The sequence below is a fragment of the Pleurodeles waltl genome, chromosome 1_1 (assembly GCF_031143425.1).
Source record: "Pleurodeles waltl isolate 20211129_DDA chromosome 1_1, aPleWal1.hap1.20221129, whole genome shotgun sequence".
Lineage (NCBI taxonomy): Eukaryota > Metazoa > Chordata > Amphibia > Caudata > Salamandridae > Pleurodeles > Pleurodeles waltl.
The window spans coordinates 411,053,036-411,062,010 of NC_090436.1; positions in this window are offsets into that span (position 1 = coordinate 411,053,036).

Here is an 8,975-nt window from a genome sequence, read left to right on the forward strand (position 1 = left end):
TTACCGTCCAACAGGGCACCCCGTCTTTTTTAGCAGAGGTTCAAAGGATCAGACAGGGACAATGGGAAACAAACCGGCGCAAGGAAGGCTCCGTAAAACAAGGAGGGGCAAGAGAGGGGGATCACACAGAAGTAAGGAAAAAAATGCAAACCAGGTCTTGGAAGAAGCAGAAATAAGGGACATGAATGAGAAATCAATTGCCATTGTTAATCTTTCTAATTTAGAACTTACAACACATAGTGCTTCATTATTGAGCAAGGGCCTCAGGTTTTGTCCGGGTGAGTTTGGAGATTTAAAAAAAACAAAATTGATTTATTTAAGCATATCAGGCGTTTGAAACTCAAGAACTTTTTAGTCTTCACACTGACAATAGGGACAGAGATATCCTTTATGATTGTAATAAGGATTACCATCCTCTTTCTATTAAGGATCTACATGACACAGTGACGTTGTTATCCATTACAGATTATGAACAGGATCCCACTACCGTCTCACAGATTTTGGCTGACCTAGATATTCCATCCGATACAGTGCATAGTGGGCTTAAATCTAAATCAAAGTGGATACCTACTCTCAGCGGTGGTAACTGCATTGATACTTTCTTTAAATTGGTATGGCAAGATCTTAACAAATTGGAATACAAGAATAGGACTCATCACCATACCCATCGTAGTAATTTGAATCAAGAGGAACTTGAGTTTTTGAAACACTTGCGAACATGCGATGATATTACCATTAGGGAGGCTGACAAGGGTGGTAATATTGTGATCATGAATACCCAAGACTACGAATTGGAGATCAGTAGATAATTAGGTGACACGTCTTGTTATGAGAAGATTGATTTGGATCCAATATCGAGACTTACTAATAAGTTCAACAAATTCCTAAAACATTGTCTTGATCAACGATTACTGAGAGTGGATGAGTATATGTACTTATGAGTTTTCAGACCCAGATATCCGTGTATTTATACTTTACCTAAAATCCATAAAAACCCGATTTCTCCACCAGGTAGGCCCATAGTTTTGGGTATGGGGGGCCCGACTGAGAGACTTTCTGAATACGTTGATATCTTTTTACAACCCTTTGTGACCAACCTTCCCTCTTTCATCAAAGATACTAAACATATCTTAAGTATTCTTACTGACATCAACTAGGAGCCAAGGATGATGTTAGTAACTCTTGACGTGACTTCTCTTTACACAAGTATTGATCATAGCTTGAGAATTGTTGCTTTACGCCATTTCTTACACAATAAATCAGCTAGTCTATACGGACACACTAATATGTTACTAGATATGGTTGAAATGATTCTGGAGAATAACTTTTTCCTTTTTAAAAAAGAGTGGTATCGCCAGAAAAGGGGGGTTGCCATGGGTTCCAGGTTGTCACGGCATATGCGAACCTCTTTATGGGGTACTTGGAAAAGAAGGTGATTTGGAGCATGGAAGGTAACACTTGGAATATGGATATACTTTTCTGGGGTAGATATATTGATGACTGCATCATGATATGGACGGGTGATATTAATAAACTTAACAACTTCATCACCTACCTGAATTCCAATGATCTGAATATTAGATTCACTTGGGAACAGAGCACTACTAATATTACTTTTTTGGACGTGGAACTCTTCATTCACAATGATCAGATTGAGAGTCGTCTTTTTAGAAAAAGTACAGCTTGCAATTCAATACTGCACACAACAAGTTCACAGCCCAGACACCAGATCAACTCGATCCCATATGGTGAAATGGTGCGGGCAAGAAGAAATTGTAGTTTGAACATGGATTTTATGAATTGCATTGAGGACATGGAAGTTAGGATTAAATCACGGGGCTATCCGTCACGCATTTTGGATAAAGCACGTAGTAGAGTTGTGCGCTTGACTAGGGAGGACACCCTTAGACACAAAGCCAGATCTACCAATACCAATTTGCGATGTATAGTCAATTACACACAAACCGCAGCAATTGTACGGAAATGTATGACCAAACACTGGCATGTACTAAAAGCTGATGTAAACCTTAAGAGTTTAATTTTGGATACCCCGACCTTTACTTATCGCAGGGGAAGAACCCTTAAGAACATATTGTGCCCCAGTTACCCTGTTGCACACCAACATGAAGATTGGCTTACAAGTTGTAACAAAGGGTTCTACAAATGTGGACACTGCGGTATGTGCAAATGGACTAGATCAGGAATATCTACCTTTAACAGCCAGGCGGGTGACCAATTCCGCATTATTTCAAATATTACATGCAACAACAGTTACGTTATATATATGATTGTTTGCAAGTGCGGACTCTACTATGTGGGCAGTTATATCAGATCGCTAAGAACGAGAGTGAGTGAACATTATAGGGCTCTCAGACAGAGGGACGATCGGTATCCCATTGTAATACACATGAGTCAGTGCCCCAAACAGGGCCAAACACAGAGTTTTGAATTTTTTGGCTTTGAGATTGTGCATAGAGATCCCCGGGGAGGAAATAGGGAATTAGCACTCAGGAAGCGTGAATACTATTGGATTCTCAAATTGAGGGCTGTGGAAGTGGGCCTTAATACAAATTATGAAATGGAGTATCTTTTGGGTTAACATCGACCATATTCTTTAATTTGTCCCTTGTATTGATTATATATGTGACTGGGAGTGAGTTTATACAATCATTTCTGTTTGACTTTATTCATGTCGGGTAAGGCAGAGCAGGATTATCTCACGATTTAGCACTGTATGTTGATGTAATTGAAGAATGCTTATTTGTATACTATTGCTAATTTTCCCAGTGAATGATGTTTATGTATTAATAAATATGTCATTTGTATTGTTTACATAAGTTATTATGAGCAAGCCATGGAATTAGTTTGGTAATCGTCTGACCTCATTCATTTCTGGCATTGCGATGTCAAAACTATCTCAGGATTTGACACTGTGTACTGATGTAATGGACTTTGATTTTTCTTTACACCATTGTTAATTTCTCCCAATAAGGAGTTATGTACATTTATAGTTTTCTGTGCGGAGGGCAATTCTTGTACTTTATGCAGAGTTTTCTGATTTGGAACTTGCAGTGTATGTCATGACACAAACTTGAATTGGGTAGCTTACTACATGACTGGGTACAATTGTTTATTTTTGTGTTGCTAAACGGATGCATCCTTTGATGGTTTTTCTGTCATTGTACAACTATACCGTTTGTGTACTTTTTCAATTTGGTTGATGGATGGGGATGTTTAATTTCCTATCTCCCATCTGTACTTTTCTGTATTTCATGTAACAAAGCGACCTCGGGTGCGGTATTCTGTACTTGATGCATTTAATTTATATTTTTTATTGGTTTCAATGCAACAGGTTCCAATTGAATGAGTTTTGAATCTATTTATAAATATGGAAGTCTTGTGGAATACTGACCCTAGGATTCATTTTACATACTCTTTCATTGGTTACGTTGACATAGGGTTACACTCTGCGAAAAGGTTTCATAATCCTCGTAAAATGGCACCCATAATTTTAGTTTAATACGGGGATTGTAGCAAATATGGCGATCGTGAGGATTCGAGTGTTGTCCTTTCTTGCTGTTGATTACTCCGACAGCCACCTTTAACAGCGCAAGGTAGATGGTTGCCGGCGGGCTACTTGCCGACCGGAGTTTGGAACTTGGCTCCACGACACACTATTACGTGTCCCCCCAATAACGCCAGGTAAGCAAGGGTTTTGGTTCCACTGCGATCAAGGCCAAACGCGTATTTTGGCCATTTTACATCAGTTTCTCCCGAAAACTTTATTGTATGGTTTATCTCTCTTTCAGGTAAGGTGGTGTTTACACACACACCCCTTACAAGTCTATTTGGATTTCCTTACACAGAGCTACTTTGGTAGGTGTCTGTGCTTATTGGCATATTTAACTGAATTAGGGTCACCACCTTGGGTTCGTTTCCTTTCTCATTACTCTTCATATACCATTTTGCTTCATTCACAGATCATTAATTTTAGGAGATCTCAGAGGGATTATTTGGCTACTCTGTTTCTTGAAACTTTCCATAAATATCATATTGAGGTATGTTCCTCCAATCTGGAGGTATATCTTTTATTGCACGACCTAATTCCATTTAGGATTTGGATTTTACACTTGTTAAGAGTTTGAAGTTTAGTTTTTGGGTTTCGTTATTTCCGTGGTTTTCTTTCTCTTCATGCAGGTGTCATGGCTTTCATGCTTTTTCCAACTTGGATTAAACAATAGAATGTTTCTTTGAATTTTTGTTATGTAAATTTACAATTAATCTATAATTTAAATTGTGGCTTATGTACATTTAGACACACACAAGTTGTCACAGGGCCACTTTGGGGACACTTAGTGATCTGCTCTCACTAAGTCACGTGGGTCTTGCTATATATTAATCTTATTGTAAAAACATCACTTCTTTGTATTATTTTTGTAATATATGACGTACATTTTATTTTGAGTAATATTGGTATCTTTTACAGCCCTAAGGAAGTCACGGGGATCAGTTTCTCCTACGACAAAACACGTGTTGGCTGTTTTCTGTCCTAACAAAAGATGAATATTCCATTCCAAGAATAAATTGGAGTTATGCTAACCTTTTACGGTCTACTTTGATTTTGAAGATGATTTGATATCCAGTATACATGGACTACCGACTCTATATTATCAATTCACGAGTGCCTTGACTTCTGTGGGGTATGTGCAAGGGGCTGGGGTGATGGTGGAGGAATGTCCAGTTAGAGTACAATCTCTTGGTATCACTGGTGCATTGTCCAATGGGGCATAGGAAGGGGAATAATGGCAGTTCAAGGTGGACAGGGTGACAGAGTGGGACAGAAGGGTGACAATCAGGAGAGTCTTATTTCCTGGCGAGGGTCTTGGCAATGTTCTCTGTCTTCTGCCTGGATCGCAGGGACCGTTTGAGGGGTGGTTCTCCTTCTGCAGGGGGTGGGGTGCTGGTGGCCTGTTGGTCCTGTGGTGGGACCTCCTGTCTGCTAGCGCCGGCGGAGGTGGAAGGCTGTTCCTCGGTTTGGGTAGTGTCAGGCGCCCTTTGTTGTGTCACTGACTCTTATGATCTTGCCCATGTCAGCCAGCACCCCTGCAATGGTGACCAGGATGGTGTACATTTTTGTTAGGTCCTCCCTGATCCCCAGGTACTGTTCCTCCTGCAGCCGCTGGGTCTCCTGTAACTTGGCCAGTACCTGGCCCATAGTCTCCTGGGAATGGTGGTATGCTCCCAGGATATTGTAGAGTGCCTTGTGGAGGTTCGGTTCCCTGGGCCTGTCCTCCCCCTGTCGCACAGCAGTCCTCCCAGCTTCCCTGTTGTCCTGTGCCTCTGTCCCCTGAACCGTGTGCCCACTGCCACTGATCCCAGGTCCCTGATCGCCCTGTGTTTGCGGGTTTGCCTGGGGTCCCTGTAGTGCTGGACACACTGCTGATTGACGTGCCCTGGGGACAGAGGTATGGGCCAGCTGGGTGAGTGCTATGCTGGTGTTTCCTGAGGGGGGAGGGTCTGTGGTGGGTTGGGACTGTGGCAGGGGAACCGACTGTCCAGAGGTCCCTGATGGGCGAGGTTGGTCATCCAGATCCAGGCGTGCAGAGCTGCTGTCATCACTGTGGGCCTCTTCGGGGGCTAGATGTAGCTGGCACCTGCACTCTGATGCCGTTGGGTAGGGGTCCTGTTGAGATGCAAATGCATTGTTAATGTATCTGCATGTGCCATCTTGTGCATGGGTTTGTTTCCCTCTATGATTGTGCTTTCCCTGTTGTTTTGGCCTTGAGTGAGTGGTGATTTTGTGGGCTGGGTGATTCTCTCTATTGGGCATGGTGGGGTGATGGGTGCCCATGCAGGTCTGTGATGGGTGTCTATGCATTGTTGTTCCATGCAGGGCTAGGTATTGGGATGGGTGGGTTGTGATAGTGGGGTATATGTGAGGTGGTTAAATGGTGGGGTGAGGGTAGGGGTAGGAGTTTGTGATGGCATGCAGGTAGGGTGAGGGGATGAAGTAGTTAAGATTTGACTTACCAGAATCCAGTCCTCCTGCTACTCCTGCAAGGCCCTCAGGATGCATGATCGCCAAGACTTGCTCCTCCCATATTGTTCGTTTTGGGGGAGGAGGTGGGGGTCCACCGCCAGTCCTCTCTACAGCAATCTGGTGTCTTGTAACCACAGAACGATCCTTCCCCTGTAGGTCGTTCCAACTCTTCCTGATGTCATCCCTTGTTCTTGGGTGCTGTCCCACGGTGTTGACCCTGTCCACGATTCTCCGCCATAGCGCAATCTTCCTTGCAATGGATGTCTGCTGCACCTGTGATCCGAATAGCTGTGGCTCTACCCGGATGATCTCCTCCACCATGACACTTAGCTCCTCCTCTGAAAACCTGGGGTGTCTTTGGGGTGCCATGGGTGTGGTGTGAGTGATATGTGTGAGGATGTGTGGGGTGATGTGTTGGGTGATGAGTTAGGGTGTATGCTGTGATGTGTGTGAATGGTGTATGGGTGATGGTGTTTTGTGCCTCTGATTGAGTGGGTGCTCCTGGCTTGTCTCTCTCCGTTGGGTATCTTTTTTTTCGTTGTAAGGGTGGGTAATGTGGGTGTGTGTTTATAGTGGTCTGAGTGTGTGGGTGTGGTGTGTGTATGTGCGTCCGGTTGTGTATTTTGAAAAGTCCAAAGTGGTTTAGTTTTGTTTGAGTGTGTGTATTTTGAGCACGGCGGTGTGTACCGCCAATGGTTTACCGTGGTTGAAAGACTGCTGCGTTGATTCGCGGGTCATGAAACTGTGGGCGTATTCCTGTTGGCGTAACGGTGTTGGTTTTGCTATCGCCAGTTTATCACTGACCTTTGGTCTGGTGGACTTGTGTGGGTGTCTGTATTGTGGCGGAATTCTAAGTGTGGGTCATAATACCCGTGGCGGATTACCGCTGCGGTCACGGTATGTTGCCAGCCGTCAGCACGGCAGTAGGCGGCATTTACCGCCAGGGTTGTAATGAGGGCAATAATCTTCAGTTCTGGCATTGTCCAAAGGTGTATATTTGTGTGGATTGAAGGAAAATGCTGTCATGTTGTCCTGCTAAGTTTCAGACATATACATCTTTGGTGGCACAGTCACCACCCTCTCGGCCATGGACAAAAATGTACTTTGGGCTTTTAATCACAGGCATTGATTGATGTCACTATCACATAGTGTCGCTGACAGATCTGTTAATATGTACATATTTGGACTGAGGCAAGGGGATGACATGTCAATAATGTGCCACTTTTACCATTGGTATGTGCTGTGTATCATGTTTTCACTGTATCAAATGCTATGTCACATTTTTTATGTGAGATATGTAGTGTCACTTACAAGGGACACAATGAGTGATGGGCATAACTTCTTATTTTCTCTCACATAGTTACCCTGGAATGCGAAGGGTCAGACAACCTCTTGTGTACCGTCCACTAGCAGACTTGCAGACCATGGAGGACAGACATGTCATTCAGATCTACCTCCTGAATAGGCAGACATTCAAGGATCTATGTTGTCAGTTGGAGCCTGATCTGATGCCTGTCATTTGTCATCCAGATAGCATACCACCCACTGTACAAGTCATGTCAATGCTGCACTTCCTGGCCACAGGCTCCTTCCAAAATACAATGGCACTACCTGCAGAGATGTCCCAGCCTAAGTTCAGTCTGGTCCTGAAGGCTGTACTGTCTGCATTGTTAAAACACATGGGCAGCTACATACAATGTCCACAATGTGAGGATTTTTCCCATGTGAAGGCAGAGTACCCATGTAGCCTTGGTTCCCCCACATGGCAATGAACAGGTCTATCGGAACAGGAATAACTTCCACTCCATAAATGTTCAAGTAGTCTGGCGGACCTCTACATTTCCCAAATATGTGCACGGTGTCCTGGTTCAGTCCATGATGCTTTCATCATGCATAACAGCGCTATCCCACAGCTGATGACACAACAGTACTGAGAAAGAGCCTGACTGGTTGGCACGGTACATATGCCATGTGTGTTTGTATACTATGGCCCTCATTCTGACCTTGGCGGGCGGCGGAGGCCGCCCGCCAAAGTCCCGCCGTCAGGTTACCGTTCCGCGGTCGAAAGACCGCGGCGGTAATTCTGACTTTCCCGCTGGGCTGGCGGGCGGTCTCGTTCAGACCGCCAGCCAGCCCAGCGGGAAAGAGGCCTCCACGATGAAGCCGGCTCGGAATCGAGCCGGCGGAGTGGAAGCTGTGCGACGGGTGCAGTTGCACCCGTCGCGTATTTCACTGTCTGCGCAGCAGACAGTGAAATACATGTAGGGGCCCTCTTACGGGGGCCCCTGCAATGCCCATGCCAGTGGCATGGGCACTGCAGGGGCCCCCAGGGGCCCCGCGACCCCCCCTACCGCCATCCGGATCTCGGCGGTCCGACCGCCGGGATCTGGATGGCGGTAGGGGGGGTCAGAATCCCCGCGGCGGTGCAGCAAGCTGCGCCGCCGCGGAGGATTCAATGGGGCCGCGGTACACTGGCGGGACCCCGCCAGTGGTGCCGGTCCGACCGCGGCTTTACCGCCGCGGTCGGAATCCCCATTGAAGCACCGCCGGCTTGTCGGCGGTGCTCCCGCGGTCCTCCGCCCTGGCGGTCAAAGACCGCCAGGGTCAGAATGAGGGCCTATGTCTGCAGCCAAATGTGCTGATGTCCAGGGCTCATATTTGCACGTCATGATTCCTTACAGGGGACTCTGCCTTCCCAAACTGTCCCTGGTTGTTGACACCAGTGAGGAGCTCAACCAGGCCAGGGGAAGTCCGCTTCAACGAGGCCCATGGAAGGACACGGCGTGTCGTGGAGTGGGCTTTTGGGATCCTGAAGGCAAGATTCTGCAACATCGATAAGTCTGGTGGAGCCCTCTTCTACTCACCTGCTAAAGGTTGTCACATCATTGTGGCCTGCTGCATGCTCCACAACCTTGCCCTGAGGCGACAGATCCCA